Here is a 26,608-nt window from a genome sequence, read left to right as displayed (position 1 = left end):
TGAATGCCCTCATTGTGAAGAAATTCACCCAGCTGAAGAATGCCCAACTAGGCAGATTACTTGTTTCTTGTGTGAAGGGACTACCTACTACCCTGCTCAGTGTCACATTTACCCCATGGTACAACGAACTTTTCAGCATAAGAAAGAAGTAATGAAAGAAGCCCTCGTGGAAATTTTAGAAGAACCTACGATGAAGGAAGATTTTGAGGACACACCCGAAGAAGATCCTATTAAACTTTACACCAAGTCATGCTATTCATGTGGAGAAGAAGGACACATCTCCAAGTATTGTTCGAAAGAGTATCTAGTAGAATTCCCGATAGTGGAAGTAGAGTATGACCCACAGGAAGTAGAAGTCCTGATTGGCGCGGAAAAGTCCAGGATGAGAAAAGGAGTGTATCCCCAGAACAACCAAATTTCTACAAAGAAGGACCTGAGTCATATCACATGTTTCAGGTGCAAGGATTTAGGTCATTATGCTTATAAATGTCCAGAGAAGAAGCTAAAAAATCCAAGGAGCCTACATAATCACAAAGAAGCCTCGAGACATGTCGGAAGTCAATTGTTTTCGCTGCAAAGAAGCGGGACATTTTGCTAGGGAATGTGCAGATCAGATGAAAGCTGGAGCTGAGTAGTTGAGATTTTGATATGGATAATAAGAGTAGTAGAAAGCAATTTTATTTTCGTAAGTTCGATGAGTTGAATTATGTAATGGGTGCTTAGAGATTGTAATAAATTCATGAAATCAATAAAGTTCATGTGTCATGATTCCATACGTTGAATTTTATGAGTTGTTACTCCATGAAGAAATATTTTGACCATTTTCGAGGATATGAGAAATATGGTCTATGGAAGAATTTATGCATTTCAAGGGTGGTAGTACCCTGTGAGGACACTTGACCCCTGGAAAGGATAATGATATTCCACAAAGTGGACTTCGGACAAAATAAGTATGAGTTTTATCTCGATATGCGGGATACCCCAAGAATATGAAGGGATGAAGTACTATTGGATATAAAGGAGGTATAATGTTGGTAATAAATGTGATGAGGTGGGCCCATAACCCACAGGCTCCAGGACCTGCCAAGAAGCAAGCACACTCTTGCTGAAGGAAAAACCCTAGAAGAAGTTACGATTTTATCAACAGGCGATCTTATAGGAGTAACGCAAAACCTGAGAGTTGTGAAGGAACGGTAGATGTTTGTTTGGCTTGCAGAATCCATGGATTTATCTGAACTTAGTTCGTCGACAAGAGAAATTCTGCAATGCTTGTGAGGATGACCGAGTGTTAGAATGCGAGATTCACTAAACCTTATGCAAGGTAATGATCTGGGTGCGGAATGGATTGATCACCATACCGACTTACTCGTATTATTCGCCTTTGCTATATGGGATGGTAAATCTAGAGTGACTTACCTATAGTAGAGAGACGACGATATCAAAACCTTGAATTGAACCTTAGAATGGTATTGTACAAGGCAGCTGTTGCCAACCGTAGGTCATAGGGTGAGGTTCAACCCAAACCCATTTCTTGCAGGGACCCAGTCAAATTGTTTGATGACCACCATGAGATATCGATAGTTTTTTAGTATTGGCGTCAGACCCGTCAGCTAAGAAGACCCAGTCACCGGAGGACCGTACCAAGATAAAAGGACAAGAGAATTGAGGAAAAGGTTATGCCACTACTGGAAGAGCCAGAGTAGGAACTTTCCCGAGAATCTGAGAAGATCGACACTGCCAACAATAAGGCTGTACGAACTGAGTTTTGATGGAACCGTAACCATACTTCTAAGGGTGGTAGCACCCAGACCCCCTGTGACGATCGATTTTGAGAAGACCCCGAACCTAACCTATTTCTTGCTAGCCTCTCTGAACCTCAAGGGCAAGATTCATTTTAAGGGTGGTAGGTTTGTAACATCCCAAAATTCTAAATTTTGGAATTTTATATTAATTAAGTGAGAATGTTTGCTCGTGTGATTGGTTGTGTGAAATTGAGTGAATTTGAAACTTTTTGAAAGTTGAATGAGAGGGAAACAAAATGACTTCCCCAAACTTTCACCTTGCATTTATGATCTCCGTGAATTCAAATTCTTTTCAAATACAAAACCCTAGAGTGAAGATGACATGACTTCTTCCATTTAAAATGAAAAGTGTTTTTGAAAATATTTGAATCTCATTTGGAAATATTTCAAATTCAGAAACATTATGCAACTCAATGATTTTCATGAGAGAAGATAAAATGACTTCTTCAAATCATATGAAATATGAGTTGGAAGTTTAAAAGAATCAAATTTAAAGTGCCTTTGAAAGTATTTTGAAAATCATTTTCAATTTGGGGTTATTTGGTTTTTATTAAAATTATTTTTATCCAAAAATAAAATAAATGGAAATAAGGGTAAAATGATTCCCTTCAATTTAAAATTAGGAGAATATAAATTTGAAATCATTTTGGAATTTTAAAATATTTTTATTTTGCTTTTAAATGAACCGGTAACATTGTTTGCTTTATTTAAATTTTTGTATAATTTATTTGCCGCTGAAAAAATGTTCATGTTGTAGAAAATCTTTTTCTGAAAATTTTGATATATAACATGCCTATATAACATTTTATATTATTTATTTTTATTTTCTTTTTCTTCTGTAAAAAACCCTTCTCCGCCGAACTGGGCCGGCCCAGCCAGCCAACCGGGCCAGGCCAAGCCCAGCCCATCGTGCGTCCCCGACCTCCCGCAGCACTCTCCTGCCCACACGTCGGCGTCGCTACCACCGTGTCCGCCCCGGACTTGTCCGCTGCCTTGCCCCTCCGCTAAGCATCGCCCCTCCCCTCCCTCCTATAAAACCCGAGGCCCCGGGCCCCCGTCTCTCCTCCTCCCAAACACGCAGCCACCGTCGCATCTCACCGCAGCCGCCGCCGTCGAAGCCGCCGCCCGCATCGCTCTCAGCCGCCGCCGACCCCACCGCTGCAACCGCCGCACCACGCCGCCCCTCCCCATCTACTTCTCCGCCGCCGCCGATCCCCGACACCGCCACCCCGTTCGTCACCGAGCCACCGCAGCCGTATCCCTCGATGCCGACGACCCGCCGCCGCGGTAACTCCCCAATCTCTCTCGTCCGTTTGATCCCAGATCGACAGTCCATATTAGATCGCGTATTTTTTTGAACTGGTATCTGTTAGTAAGTGAACGTTTTCGCTTCCTAAGCTTCTGTAGCGGAAGTTCGTCCGGTAGTTTTTCTGTTACGTAGCCAGGGACCTAGATGCAAATACTTTCTTTACAGATTAGCCCCTGGTTTTCAAACCCTCTCAACTTTTTGCTCGTTTGTCCAAATTTGACAAAACCAATGTCAAATTCTTCGTAATGATCTCATCTGTCTAGAGAATATATAAAATCATTTTTTTTGAAATTTTAAAATTTGAATTAGATCATATTTTAATTCGAACTTCTTTTGGCTATAACTTGAGTTTTATAACTCCGATTTAATTGATTATTTTTGCAAATCAAAACTCTTGACATGTACCTTCTGTTAAGATCAAAATCACATAATGTTTGTTGCTGTTAAAAATATGTTTATGTCCATGAGTTTTATTTGATGGTTTTAAAGTTTTCTGAAGTATTTTCTTCGTTCTTTTGGATCTTTTGAGTGATTGCTTATGTGTGGTTATAATTGCTTGGTCACAATAGATTGATCGGAGTGTGATGAGTAGAACTATTAGGAATTATGAGTGCAAAGAGTCTTCATCAATAGTACAAGGCAAGTTCACACTTTGATCATACTCTTTTATACCCAGTTTTACTTGCATTAGTTTAACCCTCAAAGATTGCATGAGTAAGATTGGGAATATGTGGGTATTGCTATGTAGTTGATGAGGTAAGAACATATTACCTTTTTGAACACCACGGGAATATACGTTATGCTCATAATTTGCTTCGCGATGCTCGTAGACGGGGATTGGTATGTGAGAATCATGAAAGTTGTAAGAGTAATATTAACTAAGGGAAAACTTAAGGTGGCTACTTTAATACACATCTGGGTGGATTGGTTGCGGGCACCTAGGGAATCCAGTGTTGTCCTAGGAGATCCCGGGGTACCCGTGTGATCATCCTATGGAATGCCACCCAGGCTCAATGGGATCATAAGATTGTTCATGGCTAGAAACTTCCATGTGCAGCCACAAGCCACTATGGGCTCTGGCATAGTTGAGTAAGATGTGGGAAACCTTTCCATGATAGGCTAGCAGATGTAGGGAAATTTTAGGTGTACCGGCCTATCTATCGGTTAAGGTGACCTCTTCGGAAAGACTATGTCTCGATCATCCGGTTCTCAAACATCAGGTAGTGTGAGGAATTCAGCGGAGGAGATTGAGTCTTGTGGGGAAAAGTGCGCAAACCTTTGCAGAGTGTACAAACCAATCATGATTAGTCGTGTCCCCGGTTATGGACATTTTGAGTATCTAGTATTTGAATTATTGGTTGATCTCATCACTTTACTTAATGAATTTGTTGTGTTATTATTAATATTACTTGGTAATTTTGGGATTGAGTTGGGGAAACCTTCTCGATAATGGCATAAACTTAGTAGTAAATAAAATTTATTCCTTTATTGTACAGAAAAATTAGCTTTATGCAAAATTAAACTTAGAGCCTCCACCAGCCAAATATGCATATAGAGATAGATATTCTCCTTATTATTCTATGGTGTGAAATTGCCAGTACATTCAATGTACTGACCTACATGGCTACAACATCTCATGTTGCGGGACTCTTACAACGAGTAAGTGATACATTAGGGTTACGATGTCTACACTCAACTTTGCTGTTGGTTTGTTGGGACTCCACAACTTTGCTGTTACTACCGCTATATGGAGTGAGGTAATAGTATTTACGTTACTTTATACATGTGATTTACCTCTGTTATAAATCCTCGTGTACTGTGTGTGTCAGCATACCGATCCAGGGATGACAGCACAGAGACTTCGATCCATTCGGGTCGGGTCGCTACACATCCCCTCTTTTATCTTCAATCCATCGGTAAATTTATTTGAGGCTATATTTTTAGTCACCACATGATATGTGTTTTTCTTGGAGCGTCTTGTATTATATGAGTCTTTGATTTTTAATTTGCCACAATCATACTTGTTGTAAACGCCTTTTGAGAGGGACACACATTAATCGTGAATTTATTACAATACTCTATGTGCTTCACTTATATCTTTTGAGCTAGGTAGTTGCTCTAGTGCTTCACTTATATCTTTTTAGAGCAAGGCGGTGGTTAACTTTTGTAGAAATTGATGAACTCTCAGCTTCACTTATATTATTTTGAGAGTATTAAAAATAGTATGGCAATTTGCTTAGGCTGTGAATTTGGTCCTAATATGATGGGTATCCAAGAGGGATATAATAAAAACTTCCATAAAGAGCGTTGAATATATGAGAAGTTTGATTCCTTGCATTTGTTTTGAAATATAAAGATGGTGATATTAGAGTCATGCTAGAGAGTAATTGTGGATTAGTAGAAACACTTGTGTTAAAGTTCGTAATTTCCCGAAGCATGCACTTATGGTCTATCATTATGCGATTAAGTTAGAGCATGATTTATTTTTTATTGTCTTCCTTATGAGTAGCGGTCGGGAACGAGCGATAGTATTTTCCTACCAATCTACCCACCTAGTAGCATGTGTATTGGTACTTTGCTTTGATGGCTAATGAATTTTTTCAATAAGTATGTGAGTTCTTTATGACTAATGTTGAGTCCATGGATTATACGCACTCTCACCCTTCCACCATTGCTAGCCTCTCTAGTACCGTGCAACTTTCGCCGGTGCATGAAACCCACCATATACCCTTCCTCAAAACAGCCACCATACCTACCTATTATGGCATTTCCATAGCCATTCCGAGATATATTGCCACGCAACTTCCACCATTCTGTTTATTATGACACATACCATCATTGTCATATTGCTTTGCATGATCATATAGTTGACATAGTATTTGTGGCTTGGCCACTATTCATATTTTTTATACATGTCATGCTAGATCATTGCACATCCCGGTACACCGCCGGAGGCATTCATGTAGAGTCATATCATTGTTCTAGTATCGAGTTGTAATTCTTGAGCTGTAAGGAAATAAATGTGTGATGATCATCATTATTACAGCAATGTCCCATGTGAGGAAAGAATGATGGAGGCTATGATTCCCCCACAAGTCGTGATGAGGCTCCGGATGACAAAAAAAGAAAAACAAAGAAAATAAAAAATGAGAGAAAAAGAGAGAAGGGACAATGTTATTATCCTTTTGCCACACTTGTGCTTCAAAATAGCACCATGTCCTTCTTGATAGATAGTCTCCTATTTTATCACTTTCATATACTAGTGGGAATTTTTTCATTATAGAACTTGGCTTGTATATTCCAGTGATGGGCTTCCTCAAATTTCCCTAGGTCTTCATGAGCAAGCAAGTTGGATGCACACCCACTTAGTTTTGTTTTGAGCTTTCATAGACTTATAGCTCTACTGCATCTGTGGCATGGCAATCCCTACTCACTTGCATCGATATCAATTGATGGGCATTGCTATAGCCCATTCATTTGCCTAGTTGATGTGAGACTTTCTCCTTTTGTCTTCTCCTCACAACCTCCACCATAATCTATTCCACCTATAGTGCTATATCCATGGCTCACGCTCATGTATTGCGTGAGAGTTCAAACATCTTGAGAACATTAAAAGTATGAAACAATTTCTTGGCTTGTCATGGGGGTTGTGCATGATAAATACTTTGTGTGATGAAGATAGAGCATGACAAGGTTATATGATTTTGTAGGGATAACTTTCTTTAGCCATGATATTTTGAGAAGACATGATTACTTTATTAGTATGCTTGATGTATTATTGTTTTTTATGTCAATATCAAACTTTTGTTTTGAATCTTACGGATTCGAATATTCATGCCACGATAAGAAAAATTACATTGATAAATATGTTAGGTAGCATTCCAAATCAAAAATTCTGTTTTCATCATTTACCTACTCGAGGACGAGCAGGAATTAAGCTTGGGGATGCTTGATCCGTCTCCAACATGTCTATAAATTTTTATTGTTCCATGCTATTATATTATCTATCTTGGATGTTTTATGTGGATTAATATGCTATTTTATATCATTTTTGGGGACAAACCAATTGACCTACTACCCAGTGCCAGTTGCTCTTTTTTCCTTGTTTTTGTGTTTTACAGGAAATCAATACCAAATGGATTCCAAATGGAATGAAACTTGTTGAGGATTTTTCTTGGACCAGAATACAACCACGAAGCTTCGGGAAGAGGCTAGAAGACCCGGCTCACCCCAGGGGGCGCCCCTAGGCTTGTGGACCCCTCGTAGACCTCCTAACCCTAATCCCAGCTCTATAAATAATCAAATATTCCCCTTACATCAGGGGGCACACCAAAAATATTTTTCCGCCGCCGCAAGCTTCTGTTCTCGTGAGATCCCATCTCGGGGCCTTTTCCGGCACCCTGCTGGAGGCAGATTCGATCACGGAGGGCCTCTACATCAACCTTGCTGCCCTTCCGGTGATGTGTGAGTAGTTTACCACAAACCTATGGGCCCATAGCAAGTATCTAGATGGCTTCTACTCTCTCTTTGATCTTCAATACAATGTTCTCCTCGGTGTTCATGGAGATCTATTCGATGTAATCTTCTTTTGCGGTGCGTTTGTTGAGATCCGATGAATTATGGATTTATGATCAGATTATCTATGAATATTATTTGAGTCTTCACTACTAGGGAAGGGGCTATAGATGGAGTTGACACTAATGGCGCACCAGACATGTGGTGCGCCAGTACTATATACTAATGGCGCACCATGTGTTGGTGCACCATTAGTGTGGAAGACACTAATGGCACACCAGGCACACGGTGCGCCACTAGTAACAAAATGTTTTTTTTCATTTTTTCAAACATAATAATGGCGCATCCGGGCAGAGTGCGCCATTAGTAGTTAGAACTACTAATGGCGCACCAGCCATAGAGTGCGCCACTATTGTATTTTTTTTACTTTTTTGCAAAACTACTAATGGCGCACCGTTGCATAGTGCGCCATTACTAGTTTAAACTAGTAATGGCGCACTGTGCCACGGTGCGCCATTAGTATAAAAATTATTTTTTTACTTTTTTGCAAAACTACTAATGGCGCATGTCTGTGTGGTGCGCCATTAGTATGTTGGGTTACTAATGGCGCATGTCTGTGTGGTGCGCCATTAGTAACCTGGGACCATCTACATATTTTTGGATAGCCACACCTACACACTCACTTTCCCCATTTCATTCCCCCCACCTCCTTCTCTAAGCTTGTCGGCTGCCTCCTCCTCCTCACCTCATTTGCACCATAGATTCATCAAAATTAAGTGTTGAAATTACCTTTTTTGATAGGTAAGTAAGGGGAAAGCTATCTTCATGTTGTAGATCTACTTTTTTTCTCCCTAGCTCGCTCCAACAACGTGCACATGCACTTTTTGTGGCCTAGCTAGATCTATGTATGTTTGTGCTGTTGCATATGTTTGTGGTGTTGCATATATGTTTGTGCTTGCAGGTACCGGTATTTGAAATGCGATAGTTGCCAATATTTTGTCGGAATGTTGATTCATTTCCGTTTCGGCGAGAATTTTGGCACTATGCATTCTTTTTGGTCCTATTTTTAGGGAAAGTCATGCCAAATTTTTTCTTGGTTCTAAAATATCGTTTTGCTCTACCCCGCAGGCGACCATGGTCCGTACGATGACCGAAGGCATCGTGAATAGGTTTTTGAGCTCCGCGAAGGCTGAGATGCTTCAAAAGAATGAGATGGAGATAAGATGTCCGTGTCGAAGATGCAAGCTGAAGAGCCTTATTGCGGACCCGGATTCCGGGCAGGTGCGGGACCACCTGCTCTTGCGTGGTTTCATGGATGGCTATCAGTGGCAAGGTGATGAAGATGACTATGAAGTCGTCCATGGGGGCCGGGCAAGAAATGAGGAAGGGCAGCAAGACAACCACCGTGGCTCAGGCGGGCGAGAAGACGAAGAATCTCCAGGACATGATCACGACGGTGATGCTGTACACAGTCATCATGTAGAAGATGCCGGACATGATGATGAGGAAGATGCCGGAGCAGACAAAGGGCATGATCATGAAGATCTAGATGCCGGAGGAGCAGACGACGATGGACCATCGATGGGCTGAGTGCAGGACCCTCATATTCAAGAGCTGCTTCTCAAGCAGACGGATAACGCAAGAGCTGCCGCCCGAGAGAAAGCCAAGCTGGATCAACTGGAGATAGATGCGGTTACTCCATTGTATGAAGGATGCAGACCCGAGGATACCTGCCTGAAAGTAACGCTCATGGCTTTGGAGATGAAGGTAAAACACAAAATGACCGACGCATGCTTCGACGAGAACATGTCATTCTGGCACGAACGTCTTCCCAAGGGGAACAAGTGCCCGACCAGTTTCAAGGAGGCGAAGAAAGTCGTGTGTCCTCTGGATTTACCGCACGTGAAATACCATGTGTGCATGAACAATTGCATCATTTATTGGGGCGAGCACGCGGAGTCTACCATATGTCCGGTGTGCGGCATCACTCGATACAAGAAGAGGAAGAAAGCTCCTCGAAAAGTGGTGTGGTACTATCTGATCACTCCTCGTCTACAGCGGTATTTCACGGACCCTAAGGTAGCAAAGCTCCTGCATTGGCACGCGGATAGGGAGGAGAAGAAGCGAGAAGATGACGCAAATGATCCGGAGATAAATAAAAAAGACAAGATGATGAGTCACCCTAAGGATGGGAGCCAGTGGCAAGCGTTGAACTTCGAACACCCGGAATTTGGGAAGGATCCAAGGAACATCGTGCTGGGCGCGAGCACCGATGGAGTCAATCCGTTTGGCAGCCAGAGAAGCACACATAGCACCTGGCCTATGTTTGTGTGGATGTACAACCTTCCCCCCTGGTTGTGCATGAAGATGAAGTACATTCACATGAGTATGCTAATTGAAGGGCCGAAAAAACCAGGGAATGACATCAATCTGTATCTGGGGCTGCTGAAAGAGGAGCTAGACACGCTGTGGAAAACGCCAGCCAATACGTGGGACGCCGCAGAGAAAGAATATTTCCCTATGAGAGCCGCACTGCTCACGACGGTGCACGACTATCTCGGTTATGGATATCTCACGGGGCAGGTGGTCCACGGATTTTCTAGATGCGTCAGGTGCATGGATGACACAACGTATCACCATCTAGATAGAGATCCCGGGTCTTCGAAAACCGTGTTCATGGGACATCGAAGGTGGCTTTGCGACGATGACCTGTGGAGGAAACGCAAGGATCTGTTCGATGGTGAAACCAAACTCCGAAGACACCCGCATACGAGGAGCGGTGAGGAAATAGACGGGCTGTTGAAAAATTGGAAAGATTGCCCACTGCCGAGAAAGAAGCAAAAGGCGCCAGAGCCGGGAAAGAAGCGAAAGGCGCCAGAGCCGCTGCTGAAGGTATGGAAAACGAGGTCTGTTTTCTGGGACTTGTCGTACTGGAAGATCCACCGTGTGCCTCACAGCCTTGATGCCATGCATATCACAAAGAACGTGTGCGAGAGTCTGCTTGGTACCCTGCTCAACATGCCAGAGAGGACCAAAGATGGGCCGAAAGCAAGGGCAGACTTGAAATCAATGGGCATTAGGCAGGAGCTTCACGCTAATGATGATGATGATGAGGCGAAGCAGGACACAGAAAGTCGTCGCAAAGGCAAAAAGGCCAAGAAGACCGGAAATGACTACCCTCCCGCGTGCTTCACTCTAAGTCAGGAGGAGATCGAGCAGTTTTTCACCTACCTCGTAGGAGTAAAACTTCCTTACGGTTATGCGGGGAAGATAAGCAGATACCTAGACCCAGCGAAGCAGAAGTTCAGCAGGATGAAGTCTCACGACTGTCACGTGCTGATGACGCAGATACTTCCAGTCGCAATCCGTGGGATCATGGACGCGCACGTCCGTGAAACGCTATTTGGCCTATGCAACTTTTTCGACGTCATCTCTCGGAAGTCGGTTGGCGTGAGGCAACTCAGAAGGCTACAGGAAGAGATCGTGGTGATACTATGCGAGCTTGAGATGTACTTCCCGCCCGCATTCTTCAACGTTATGGTGCATCTGCTGGTCCATATCGTGGAGGATATCATCCAACTCGGGCCGACGTTCTTGCACAGCATGATGCCGTTCGAAAGGATGAATGGTGTCATCAAAGGATACGTTCGCAACATGTCACGTCCAAAGGGAAATATAGCTAGGGGCTTTCTAACCGAAGAGTGCATCTCCTACTGCACGAATTATCTAGGCATCGAGAACCCCGTTGGTCTGCCCGTCAAGAGGCACCTCGGCAGGCTCGCTGGATGGGGTCACCGTGAGGGTCGCCGCGAAATGCATGTCGACTTCAAGGGTCGACTCGCCGACTTTGAAAGAGCAAACCTAGTCGCGCTACAACACATAGACGTAGTCGATCCTTGGGTGGTAGAGCACAAAACCTTTATTGAGAAGACGTACAATGACCGAGGCCAACAGAGGACGGACGAAGATATAATCAAAGAGCACAACTCATGTTTCACGCGTTGGTTCAAGCAGAAGCTTTTGTCGTACCCTTTACATGAGGATTCTTCCGCGGAAGAACAACTCATATTCTCCTTGTCATAGGGCGCCGAGCACAACCTGATGACCTATGAGGCGTACGATATCAACAGCTACACATTCTACACCGAGGACAAGGACATGAAGAGCGATGGTTATCAGAACTCCGGGGTAACAATGGAATCCTACACCGGTAACGACAAGGACAGATACTACGAAGGATCGAGGAGATCTGGGAGTTGAGCTATGCTGGAGAGAAGGTCCCGATGTTCCGTGTCAGATGGGCCAAGAGCGTCCTAAAAGAAGACCGGTATTTCACCACCATGGTTATACCCGAAGCCAAATCCAAGACCGCGGGCGCAAACGTCACCGCGAAAAATGAGCCATGGGTACTGGCTTCCCAAGTGGACCAATGCTTCTTCATTACCGACCCGTCAAAGCCCAGTTGTGTTCTCGTGAGGAGAGGCAAAAGGAAGATCATCGGAATGGATGGAGTAGCCAATGAGCAAGACTTAGACAAGTACGGCGACCCGAAGATCGAACATGACGACGATGATGAAGTAGCAGGATACACCAGAAGAAGAAGCAGGACCACCCTACCTAAAGGACATCCGTTCCACAGAAGAACTCCATTTGCGAAAAAGAAGGGCAAGAAGATTATGAACAGATAGCTAGCTAAGATCGACTGTATTTAAATCGTAGTCTTCATTTCTCGGTTGTATTTCATGGGCACTTTTTGATATCATGAATATTTTTAAATTTCATGGGCACTTTTTGAATTCATGAATATCTTTGCAAATTTGTTGATATTTTTTCATATTCAATATGATAAAATATTGAATATTCATGAGGACACTCGATCTCGATCCCCCTCCATCTCGATCTCGATTCCCCCTCCATCTCGATCTCGATCCCACCCGCACCCTCCCCCGCTAGCTCCACCGCCGCCGACGACCCACCGCACCCTCCCCCGCTCCACCACCGCCGCCGACGACCCCCCGCACCCTCCCTCGCTCCACCATCGCCGACGAGCACCCCCCGCACCCTCCCCCGCTCCACCATCGCCGACGAGCACCCCCCGCACCCTTCCCCGCTCCCCGGTGAGCTCCGCCTCCTCTCCCCTCTTCATTTTTTAAAAAATAATAATAAAAAAGTGTAGACTACAATTGTTGTTAAACAACAATTATTACTGTTTTTATAAAAAAATATTACTGTTTCATATTCATTTCATTTTCTAAAAAATTATTACATGCAACAAAAAATAAAAATAAATTACTTATGGCGCACCTCTGGCTGGTGCGCCATTGCTATATATAAAAAAAGATTACTAATGGCGCACCTCTGCCTGGTGCGCCATTGCTATGTAAAAAAAAGATTACTAATGGCGCACCTCTTCCTGGTGCGCCATTGCTATGTAAAAAAAAAGATTACTAATGGCGCACCGACCGCGGGTGCACCATTACTAAGATTCCCCCCTAGCTAATTCCCTCCCTCTCGCCAGATCCCCTTCGTCCCTCTCCCTCGCCCCCCTAGCTAATTCCCCCTGCTGCCCCAACCCACGTCGCCGCCGCCCCCGCGCCTCCGTCTCCGTCGCTGCCCCCAGTCAGCCCCTGCCCTGCCCCCCATCGCCGTCTACTCCCAATCCACCCCCTCCCTCGCCTTCACCGCACCCACCCACCCCCTCCCTCGCCTTCCCAGCCCTCGAAACCCTAGAAACCCGTGACGCTCCACCGTGCCTTCTCCGCTCGAGCTCCACCATGCGAGGCGACAGGCAAGGCGGCGGGCAGAATCTGCTTCAACACCAGGCCGGCGAGCCGCGGAACCAGGGCGCGACGGCGCTCGACCCCTCCACCCCCCCTCCACCTCTTCTTCCTCGGGTCGCCGCTGTCTTCCTCAACTTCGGCCACCTCTGTTGCTACTAAGCTGTCGCAGGGCCTCCTTGCGCCTCCTCGGTGAGCTCCGCCTCCTCTCCCCTCTTCCTTCTCGCAAACACTCTGTTTGTCCAACAAATTGGCGATGGACAGAAGCAGCGGTGGTGCCGGAGTTGAGTTCAGTTAGTAGAACTCTTATGTATATATTAGTATCTAAGATCAGCAGACATTAGTCAATTTGTGCGCCTAGTTAGTGACTTGTGGAGTTGGCCCGGTTAATGCTTTGCTCTGTGATGCAAGATGTTAGGCTCTAGCACTTTATAGAGTTTCTTTGTGAAATCCCTAACTGTGAGTCTTGCTAGTGATCTAATTGTGATAATCCTGCTCGCATCCCCACTTGCAGCAGAGGCAGGCAATGCCTCTATATGCTCTGTTTTACTGCCTAGCTAGAGCACAAACCTAGCCCCAGTTGTGTATTCCCAATTGCTAGTGGTCTAACTGATGTTTCCCTAGTTGGGTGAGACTGACTTGGCTCTTTCTTGGAGGAGACACATCAAACAAGTGTTGTCAGTTTTTGTTTGAACTTCAAAGAGTGTTGTGACTTGGCTCTTAATCAAAAGAGTGTTGTTAGTTTTTGTTTGAACTTTGTTTGATTACTCTTAAATGCTAGTCCTATTCTGGTGGAGATTTTTCTTGTCCTGAGTTACACTGAAGATATTTTTCTGATAATATTATAAAAACTGCCTGGTGTGTGTTCAACTTGTATCTTCTAGCTTAAGTTTAACTTGTCCTGAGTTACACTCAAGTTATAATGTGTTTAACTTGTAGCTTCTAGCTTAAGTGAGTAGCCAGTACTGTAGTCAGTAGCTTAACTTGTTTAAGTACTGCTAGTTAGTTGTACTGATATTAAATGATGCTTGAAATGATGTATCATGTATCTTTAGCATGATCTGTTTCAGATAATAAATGATGCTTGAAATGAATTCTTGTGTAAGTGAAGGCTTGCTATGTTGTTGCAGCCAGCTATTTTCTGTTTCCTCATTTGGATTACTCAGTTATTTAGTTTATTATTACTTGGGAAAAGTACTGTGAGAAAAAAAATGATTGTCTGCATTGCATTGTTAAATGTTGTACTTGGGCACAATACCTTTTCATCCATCATTTACACTGTGAATCCAATACCAGTTGCCCATGCTGATTATTTCACTTCAAACAGGCCACCTAGTGGCACAAAGCTCCATCAGAAACAGAATCAAAGATGGCCATGCCATGCTTGGCAGTAGCAGAAGTGACATGGAGCAGTGTAGTGGCATGGCCATTGACCTGTGGCTGGCATCTAGACACCACACACATACATACAGAGGCACATTGACTATTACTATGGCAAGTACTGTGTCAAGTACTCCATGTGTTTTTGTTGCCAGTTTATCATGAAATTGTAGGTACCCCGAGAGGCCCTTGAGTTTGCCGGAATGTCGATTAACTTCCGTTCCGGCAAATTCGGGTACTCCATATGTCCTATTTTCAGCAAAGGCCATGCTGAAATTTTTCGTGAATTTTAGCATGACTTTGCTAAAAATAGGACATATGGGGTAGTTGCGACTAATGCATGGGCCGGGGTATCTTAGTACTTAGTTAAGTAGGATCAACTGCCCCGCCATTCTTGCTGCATTAAACCATAGGTGGCAATAGAGCCAAGTGATTAGGCCCAACTTAGAATTCTCCTTAGCATCGATAAACCCTAGATGATAAACCCAACATAGGTGGCAATAGAGCCAAGTGATTAGTGCCAAGTGATTAGGCCCAACCTAGGGTGCCTCGGCATCGATAAACCCTAAATGATGAAAACTTAACTTGGCTTCTATAGGGTGCCTCGGTGTCGATGAGAACCTAAATGATGTACGCTTAGGCTTTTAGGGTGCCTCGGCGTCAACAAACCCTAAATGATAAAAGCTTAGCTTTTAGGATGCCTTGGTGTCGACAAACCCTAAATGATGAGACCATGATCTTGTTCCTTGACAATAACCAAATTTTTGACCAAACTTTTTTCCTATTTAGAGTGAAACATGGCCCACAATGATGAGGCCGGCGGTTCGGGCGGCAAGCAATTCTGGGGGCTGTCCCAGGAGTTGGAGGAAGAACCTCACCGCTATGAGGACGCCGCGGAAGACACCGATCCTGACTACACAACCCCTAGTGGTGTCGGGGATGACACCACTGATGATGGCGCCGCGGATGCCACCACTGATGATGGCGGCGCACGCACAGATGGCAGCCAACCGAAGAGGCAACGGAAGGACCGGCGCCCGAACGTGCTCGGCACCGTCAGGGAGGAATTTACTGAAGTGAACTCCGACGGGCATCCGACGGCGCCCAAACACGTAGTCAAGGGGTACTGGATTCAGCTCGGGTGCATTCTCCAGAGCACCGCCTCGATCAACACCGAGAACCTAAGGCATAAGGACCGAGGGAATTTGCACAGCCTCCTCTTCACGAAGCTGCACGAACGATACAAGTTCCCCGCTGAGTTCGCAAACACACGCCTCTCGGGTAATAAAGTGAACGGTGCCGCCCTCACGACGATGAGCACGACCCTGTCTACATGGAAAAGCACGGTGAAGGCAATGATTGACAAAGGTGATAGTTATGAGAAGATCAAGGCGAAATATCCTTTGATTAGCGAAGATGACTACAAGGAGTTCAAGATCAAGTGCAAGAGCCCCGCAACCTCCGAATCAGGTCAGTGGGGGAAAGAAATGCGGCAGTTGAACATAGGGGTCCACCAACTCGGTCCCGGCAGTTACAGAGTGGCGGAGCCTGTATGGGACAAGGAGGACGCGGAGCGTGCCAAGCAAGGCCTACCGCCCCGCTTCGAGAAATACAGTGACAAGAAGACCAGGAACTTTCTCAGGGCCCGGTACAAGGAGGACCTGGTAACAAAGGAGCTTACCACGGATCCGAAGACCAAGGAGCTTGAGCTTGTTCTGGTAAGGAATACACCCCCGCGTAATTAGATCCATATGGTTGCATTCTAATTAATCCCCAATATTTCTAAATGGTTCACGTTCCTTCCGCAGGACAAAGAAAGCAGTAGCGCGGGGTCGTCTCAGAGATCCCCTTTCGTCACCCCTTTGAATAGGGCGTTGAACATAATGAAAAACAGGGATAAGCTCAATAAGCCGACGTCAGCTAGTCGTGTGGCCGGCAAAGGCTTGTCCACAAAATGGTCGTCATACTATGCCACTGGTGGGCGAAAGGAGAAAAAGACCAGCTCGGAAAGCCAGTCGCGCGAGGTTGAAGCACTCAAGGCACAAGTGGCGCGGATTCCGGAGATGGTCCAAGAGCAAGTGCAACAACAACTGGGATCGACGGTCACCGGCATTAGGCCTACCTTGATTCATGGGATAACGACGTGGATTGCGGGTGGCCAACAGGGGCCGCCCCGATTCCCAGCTTCACGGACAGCAACTCGCACAACGCGCAGGCGGCGCCATTGGTGTCTCCGGCGGCGGCGGTATTGGTTTCTACGGCGGCGGCGCCATTGGTGTCTCCGGCGCGGCGGTATTGGTGTCTCCGACGCCGGCATTGGAGCTTAATGCACTCGGGTGTATGCCGGCCGGCACCTCGCCAGCAAGCGGCCCCTCCGTCAGTTGCATGCCCGCCGTTGGCGGTGCCTCGACATTAGCCGAGCTCGACGGCATCACGATAACTAAGCCTCTCGGCCCAGGACTTCATCTCCTTGCCTTTGACTGGGCATCCCTGACGCCCTACATGTTTTCGCAGGGCGCCGCCGACGTTCCTTGCACTCTTCTACACTTCGTGGGCGGCGAGTTGGTCGATGTCGCCAAGGGCAGAATCGTTCAACCGGGCAACCCCGTGTTCCACGGTAATCCGATGCCACCCACATTGTATAGGGTTGAAGTGGTTCGGGTGCTGCCAGGCTGCGACGAGCTGTTACCTCCGATTCGACCCGCTGGGGCCGACGAAGAAGATGAGATGACCCTCAGCGCCTGCGTAAGCTGGCCCCTGCTTTGGCCAAAGAGCCAGATTCATTTGGCGGGGGACACCACCCCACAAACAAGACCGCCAGTCGTGACGGCACCAAGCCATGGCAAGAACGCCTCAACGCTACCGGACATGCCGGACATCCCTATGGCACAGGATCCGGACATGCATATGGCACAGGACCCGGACGACGACGACGACAACGACGATGGTACATTTACCAACGTCGATAAGTACTTTGCCGAACATGGGTACGGTGACGAGTTCTGTGGGCCTCCTTCTCAAGAACCCAAACAAGACGACCGCGATCTAGCTGGTACGGCAGAGAAACCCAATTGCAACAGGCGTCGTCTGGCGTTCAGTTCTCAGGAGACGCCTCCAGCTGCCGCCTTCACCGAGCCTCAAATAGCGGAGGTGCCAAATATTATCAGCCCCAACACGCTCAAGAAGGCGGTCTGTGAGCAGAACTCGGTCCCATTACAGCAGATCAAGAAGGGCCGGAAACGGCAGACTAAAAAGGGCGCCGGTGCGAGCCAGCCGGCACCGAGTACGATCCGTGCTCAGGACGGGCCACCTTCACCTAAGGATATCTCGAGGAGGGTGCATGTGGCGGGTAGGGCGATGCTACCGACAAATATGCTCAATGCTGCAACCGGTGCTATGCGGAGTCTGCACGACAGTGTTCTTTCTTTGGAGAAGCAGCGTCTCAGAGAGAATGATGTGGCATACCCGGTTTTCATGGCCAAGGTGCCAGAGGGCAAGGGCTTTGTGGATGGCGACATCGGGGGTACGATCGTCCTGCGTTTTGATGACATCTTTGCTATGTTTAACCTTCATCCGCTGCACTACACCTTTGTTCGGCTATTTTCGCTGAGTATGGGGATGCGGATCATTAGAGACAAGACCCCGGACATCTTGATCGTCGACCCCTTCTACATGCGTGCCAAGCTCTTGAGCAGCGCTGGGGACCGCCAAGTCGCGAGTTCACACCTCGAAGACGTCATTCTGGCAAACCCAGATAAGGATAACTTCTGTGTGGCTTACTTTCCCGAGTAAGTCATCCCTTAACCGCCCCGTAACATACGATTTCTTAGATTTCGATCGTTCTTTTTTTCTAACATTCCGTGTTCTGTGCAGTGACACACATTGCACACTCATCCTCTTAAGCCCGAAATATTCCATGGCCACGTATTTCGACCCGAACCATAACTCCAAGATAGACTACACAAATATCAAGAAAGTTCTTGGTGATGTTCTCCCCGGCTACGCCAAATCTGGAGGCACCTTCACCAGGGCAGTTCGTAAGTACGGCAAGCACGTGTTCGCCCACAATATGACGTTCTGCTGCGTCAAGCAGCCGCCTGGCGGTCAGAAGGATGCCTACTACGCCCTCCATCACATGCAGGCGATCGTAAGGGACCATCATCACCTTCTGCTACCAAATAATCTCAAAGATTGGGCCGCGAGCTTGTCAGCAATCCAGGACGCGGACATCAGACAAGAATTCTTTTGAATCCAGTCAGAGTTTGCGGACATCATCCATCAAGATGTCCTTCATACCTCGGGGCAGTTCTTCCTCAGATATCAACTGTCCAACATTGAGATAGACGGAATGCTATAAATGCAGGCTGACAACGCCCGCGATTTCATGACCATCACGACAGACGACGGCTTCATCCACGCTCCTGTCCATGAGTCGAGTCGAAAGTAGTGATGTGTAGTTCTGAAACATTGATTGGCTCATGTTGTAATTAAACTTTAATGAATTGTATGTCTCTTTGGTTTGGACAGTCGTTCAACTTAGATGTAATCGATGCTATTTATTAGTAGGACCATGAATCGTGCTATTAGTGTCTTGCTTTTCTCTTCCGATCCTTTTGTTGCATACTTATATATTGCTTATGTATGTATTGTCTATTGTTTGGCTTGTGCATAGAGATGCCGTCGTATGTCGTGTACAAGGGTAAGGTTCCCGGAGTCTACGACGACTGGGAGGAGTGTCGGAGACAGGTTCACCATTTCAGCGGTAACAGTTACAAAGGGTACACCACTAGGGCGGAGGCGGAATCTAGATACGCCCGCTATCTAGCGGGAGAGAGGAGGTAGCGTTGGAGGAACCGGATGAAGACCAGTTTCATCACGATGATGCTCATCGTGATGACCGCAGCTCTCTTCTATGTGATGGTAGTTTAGATGATCGATATCGACTTGTAATGTGAAGACAAACTCGATACTCGCGGTCTCGAGACTTGTAATGTTTTATCTTTGTTCGGTCTTTTGAATTCAGAGACTAATATGATGAATTGTATTTGGAGACTAATCTTCTATTGTATTCGATGAATCTGCTGTTGCTGTGTGCTACTGTCTATATTCTGTCAAATAATATATTTTGTAACCTGTGCAAAAATCAGAAAAGTAAAAAAATAAAACCTAATATTCATACTAATGGCGCATCACTACAGAGTGCGCCATTAGTATGCCAAAGTATACTAATGGCGCATCACCAAATAGTGCGCCCTTAGTATGCCAAGTATACTAATGGCGCATCCATCCGCAGTGCGCCATTAATGTGCCAAAGCACATGGTTAAATATAGCCCCTGGGAGGCATACTAATGGCGCATGGTGTTATATACTAATGGCGCACTGGGTGGTGCGCCATTAGTATACCAGATACTAATGGCGCACCAGTGGTGTGCCATTAGTAATAAATACTAGTGGCGTGATACTAATGGCGCACCAGTGATGCGCCATTAGTAGGCAAAACTGGTGCGCCATTAGTAGGCCTTTTCCTAGTAGTGCTTCTCTGAACTCTTTTATGCATGATTAAGATAGCTTTGTATTTCTCTCCGATTTATCGATTTGGTTTGGCCAACTAGATTGGTTTTTCTTGCAATGGGAGAGGTGCTTTATGTCGGGTTCAATCTTGCGGTGTCCTCACCCGGTGATAGTAGGGGTAGCGAGGCATATATTGTATTGATTGGATCTATCCCTCTATATCATGTCATCTTGCTTAAGGCGTTACTCCGTTCTTGTTAACTTAATACACTAGATGCATGCTGGATAGTGGTCGGTGTGTGGAGTAATAGTAGTAGATGCATAATCATTTTGGTCTACTTGTCATGGACATGATGCCTATATTCATGATCATTGCCTTAGATATCGTCATAACTATGCGCTTTTCTATCAATTGTTCAACAGTAATTTGTTCACCCACCGTATGCTTTCTTCAAGAGAGAAGCCTCTAGTGAAACCTATGGCCCCCGGGTTTATTTCTCATCATATAATTTCAGTTCTATAAAACCAAAAACCGAAAATTACCTTGCTGAAATTTATTTATATTTACTTTGTTTTGCCTTTTACTTATCTTTTATACCTATCTCTATTAGATCTCACTCTTGCTAGTGACAATGAAGGGATTGACAACCCCTTTTTCGCGTTGTGTGCAAGTGTTTGTTAGTTTGTCCAGGTGCATCTATTGGGGACTTTCTTGTACCTCATACTAGATTGATACCTTGGTTCTTCACTTAGGGAAATACTTGTCTCCACTTTGTTGCATCACCCTTTCCTCTTCAAGGAAAAAATCAACGCAAGCTCAAGAAGTAGCACCGCCTCCCATGCTCGATTGTGTTGACGCACAGGCGTCATCTCCCCACCCTACTCCCATTGATGGCCAGGCCATCCCTCTGATCATCCACATCTCCTACCATTCTCTCGCGATGGCAGCCTCACACCGCAGCCGAACCAGTCAACCCTCACACCACTCCTCCGCATGGGCATCCACTATCGCGTCTTCCCCGACTCCGAGTGGTTCCGTTCCTAGGCCTCACCGCCATCCACCTCCTTGGTGCTCTCGGCGCGGCGTGGTCAATGTGGTCAATGAATGGCATTCATCAGAAGAGGACTATATGCGGGGAGGCTGATAGTTGTGACCCACCAGCTATATTGCCGCACACAAGCAAGTGCCTCCTTATTACCTGCAAAAAATCACCCATCCCAAACAGCTGGGACCCACCATCTACATGGTTGCACACAACGAAGTGCCTCCTTATCACCCAAAAGAAATGATTCCTCCCCCTCATAGCTGGGACCCATCCGCTGCATATTCGCACGCAAGGAAGTGCCTCCTTATTATGTGCAAAAAATACTTCCTTTCCCAGATAACTGGGATCCACTAGCTACATGGTCGCACTCAATAAAGTTCCTCCTTATTACGCACAAAAAATGATTCTCTCCTGATAGCTGGGACCCATCAGGTCGGAGCATACGTAGTGTTATCTATCTGGTCGTAAACGTGTATGTACATACTCGTCGGTCTCTCTGCAACGACGAAGCATGACCGAGTAAGGAGCGGCATGTGTTGTAGTAGAGCCCCTACATAGTATGTCACGCAGTCCTGTCTAAATCGTGTACACGTGTGTACAACCACGCTACAAAAAATACGGTGAAACGGAGTTCTGTTCAACCACATACGGTCGAAACGGTGTCCTATTTACCGGCAGGGGTGTGGCGTACCGTAAAATGGACTCTACGGGCTATTGTTCATCCACTGTCAACTTCCCACAGCCTCCACGAGCTACTGTTCATCCACCGCCAACTGACTATGGCCTCCAAGGGGTCCTGGTCATCCACCCCCAACCGACTGAGGTGTGGTGTACCGCTGCACGGCCTCCTCGATCGATCGAGGTCCTATTCATCTAGCGTCAACCACCTACACATGGTTGGGGTCCTGTTAATACACAACCAACCCACCGGCTGGGGTGGGGCATACGTACGCGTGTGGCAGCTAGCAATGGGGACTGTTCATCCACAGCCAACCAACAGGCTACGTCAACACGTCTCACGCAAGGGGTAGGATCGATGCACCGGCGGCTGGTCTTGACTCGATCTACGCATCGGGCGCGTGGCAGCAACGTGTACTGCTCATCAAGAGGCAAGGAACCATCTAGATCAACTAATGTCTCATGCTGGGGCTCGATGCAACGCATTGATCGATCGGGCCAGTAAACTACGTATGTGCACTAGTCTCTCTCGCATCAATTGGGTTTAGTAAGAAGTGAAGGGATCGCTCGGGTTCAATATGTAGTAGGAGGGATCCCTTGGGTTTAGTAAGCAGTGAAGGACTCTGAGGTTCAGTAGTAGTGCAAGGTATTGGTCGCTCGTGTTCAGTAAGTGAGCAATCGCTCGGGTTTAGTGTACTGCGAGGGATCGATCGCTCGGATTCAGTGTAGTCCGAGCAAGGGATCAGTCACTCGAGATCAGTAAGCAAATGGCTCACTCAGGTTCAGTTAGCAAAGGCGTCGCAGAAGCATGCCTAATGGGAGAAACACACTAACCACACTACATCGCTTGGGCTCTACCACCCACCGATTGCACATCGTATACCTGGACATACCTGAAATTTTATCACCCTCACTTCTATCACGAATTTTTACATCATTGACTGCGCAAAGAATGGCATGCAGGTGCGGCTCTAGCCCGCCCAGGACAAAAAGGCAATTTTCTGTCATAATGTTTTGTCATAGAAGTAGGTTCCCGCCACATCTATGATGATACATATTTTTGTCACAATTATCATGATGGAAGTGTTGCATCCATGATAGAAAAAGTTTTCGTTTGGGTCATAATGTCACACATGTGTCTTTTTTATAGTGTCCCTTTCATAGCCATAGGTTGTCTTTGTCACGGGTTGTTTCTACAGAGGTCAATTTTAGAAGCGGTTGATGCACCATTAAGAGAGAGAGTGAGAAGAGAAAAGAGAGAAAAGTTTAGCAGAGATGACTGTGTGCATGGGATGTGGGCGGAGGGGGCGGGTGGATTTTAATATCATGATATCCATGGTTTTCTTGTTCTCCTTTTGATGCCGATTTTGCATGCAAGCATTCACCCATCTAGAAACTTGTGGAGGTTCTGGGTTCCTTTGCCAAACCCCTTTTTCGTACATGATTCATGCTCTCGCTTCGTTGTGTAGACATCATTCTAGGACAGAAATGTTCTTGTAGTATGTTGATATCCATATTTTCCTATCACTCCATAGCTAGATCATCATTGGGTCATTTTGTAGAATGTATTTCTACACCAATTCACTCCAAGCATATTTGAACTATGTCGATATTAGCGGCCAGCTTAAGATCGATCTGACTTCCTCTTTGAATTAATGTTGGATACTTTTTAGAGGCATGCAAGGTATTCCTTAATCTTCTTGAGGATGTGCCAACGGCATAGCATGTAGCATGTGTACGGTATTTTTGAATATTGTTGGTATAGCCTTTTCCATTAATGGGCACTGGTGTGCATGAATAAGAAAAATGCAAAGGGATTTCAAATAAGCCTGATTAAACATGTTGATGGGACTCCACACCCGTTGATCAGTTTTACGTTATTTATACATGTGATTGCACTTCGATATATACATTGATGTACTGTGTGTGCCAGCATATTGATCCAGGGATGGCACAGATACACAGAAGCTTGGCCATTTGAGGTCGGGTCGCTACACAATCCATCAACCCTCATCTTCATAGGCTCATGCATCCTAGCAGCAGCATCTGTCGGAGGATGCGTGCAAAGCACTTTTCTCACCATCTAGAACAATCTTGTACATGGTGTGACTTTTCTGATATTTGTTGATTGTTTGTATTGAGTACCCACATCAAGATGACCATGCCCCAAAGGCTCACTAGTACGTGTCGATGTTATACAAACGGTTTTTAACCCCTTTCCCTGACGACATTTGGAACCGTCGCCAAGTGAGTGTGGGCGATAGGGGGGTCCTTCCCACACGACCCAAAAATCGTCGGGGATAGGCCCTCCTAGGACACAGGCTAGGGCCACATGAGCTCGTGTGTGATCGGGCGAGGCATCGAACCCCAATAATTTCCGTTCGTATGTACATCCCACACGGTGAATCCCAGAAAAACATTTCCGTTCATATGTATATCACACATAGTCAATCCAAGGAATACGTTTCCGTTCTTATGTACACCTCACACAGTCAATCCAGGGAAAACGTTTTCATTCGCATGTATATCACACACAGTCAATCCAAGGAATATGTTTTCGTTCTTATGTACATCCCACACAGTCAATCCAAGGAAAACGTTTCCGTTCGTATGTACATCTCACACAGTTTTATGTGTAGGCTCGTGTGTGAAAGGTGTAACTATCACACACGCTCTGCCTTGGTTAACTGTTTGCTTTTATCAACTACATCACACACGATTTGATGAAGAAAGCTATGTGGCATTGGGCTATCCATCACAAGCGCTTACTGCTAGAACCGTTTGCAAAGTTCCATGACACATTTAGCAGGTTTATTAGTTTACAATTAACAATTCTAGTATTACGCAAATTCACATTTCATATCGAATAGCTGTTTGCCAATTTCATATCAGGCACATAAATATATTATAACATCACAGTACGATAGCTACATGAAAACAACACAATACAACATATAGCTAGTTCAACTTCATAAGAACAATATTAGAATAATATATTCATTTCCCTAGTCGAGATCATCTAGGCTCGTCTCATCCACCTCCGCTTTTAGTTCAGTAAGAACCTATTTTGCACTGGCCAACTGGCAAAGTGCCTCCTCCTTCGCCAACACCATCTGAGCAAAGTCTGATTTAAAAAATTTGAGCTCATTCTCCACCTTCCTATTTTTATCCCGTATCTTCAAATATTTTACAGCGTTGACAACATTTTCTCTAAGCCTACGTCTGTTCTCTTCCTCATACAGGCTCCAGAGCTTCGCTAGGCACATCTTCAAAGACTGTGGCCACTCTTGATCAACCCACTCCAAGTAAGAACACTTTCGTTCATCCTATAATATTTAAAACTAGATCAGTAACAATTGTAGGGGAAATGGGTTTATAGCAACATAGAAAATCACCAATGCTTATTTTGAAAAACTGAAGGAACATGTATTATGACATATCTTCTCAAAAAGATCAATGTGCAAATGAATTAATTGCTACTGAGACAACAACCAAATTCTAGAACATCATAAGCTATAATTAACTACAACAATGCTACAAGTTCTTACTCATGTACAATAAATAACAAATTGAACATTTTATGAGGAAGGTAAATATAACTGCAACAACATAGTGACAGTGTTTGGATGACAGCAAATTGATACTAACAGGTGTGTACATGCACAAACTTAGTAACATAGAACTAATAGCACTAAGGTCGTCCACTATGTATGCCAAAACTGGTGTAAAGACAACTGTTGCTACATCTCGCACCGGTGCCCTGCACTGGCGAGTCGATGCGGCGGAAAAAAATTAGGGACCCGGACTCCGGAGCACCTAGTTGCTCCGATGCCCAGTTCCTTCATGCCATAAAGATTGAGTATTTTACTGCTTGGCTGCTCGGATGTGTGGACCAAACTTGGCTGCACAACTACTGAAGCAGTGCCAAATAATTTTCTAATGGCACCGCTGATGAGATGGCAACAATTTTAGATACTAGGTACAAACTGTGAAACTGTCTTAGGATGCGTTTGGTGGAAGGTGTGGTATAAATGGGTTGGGACCGTGACAGTGTCTGAATCACATCTAACAAATGATTTGTAACAATGAAAGAGGGTCTAACCTTCTCTGCACATGCCAGAAAGTTCCTCCCACTATCCACAGATTCAAACGCAACTAGCTTCACGCATGGAGATTGATGGTGACAACAAGCAGATAGATCTTCAGCCACCCCGCTCCATTCGTTGCCACTGATGGTCCTAGGGGCTACAAGAGGAAGAAATGACTTAAATCGACCGCCGGGTAAAAATCCTTCATTCCAAGTCATAGCCCGAGAGAGAGAAGAGAGGCATACCCAGGTGGTGAAGGAGTCATCGCCGGAGGAGGAACCGCTGAAGAGGTCTTTGAAGAAGACCATGGCGACCCCGGCGGTAGGATGCGAGACGGCAAGAGCGAGGAAGCGGCTATAGTGTAGGAAGGAAGGAAGGAGGAAACATTGGAAATGTGACTTGTGGTCGGAGAGAAAGGGGGTGGGGAAGGGGCTAGGGGGCGGGGTAGATATTTTGGCGGTAGGCCAAAATTTTGGAAATGTGGAGGGAAACTTTGTGCTC

The sequence above is a fragment of the Triticum urartu genome, chromosome 2A (assembly GCF_056163025.1).
Source record: "Triticum urartu cultivar PI428250 chromosome 2A, HENAU_Tu73, whole genome shotgun sequence".
Classification (NCBI taxonomy): domain Eukaryota; kingdom Viridiplantae; phylum Streptophyta; class Magnoliopsida; order Poales; family Poaceae; genus Triticum; species Triticum urartu.
This window is presented reverse-complemented; position numbering follows the sequence as displayed.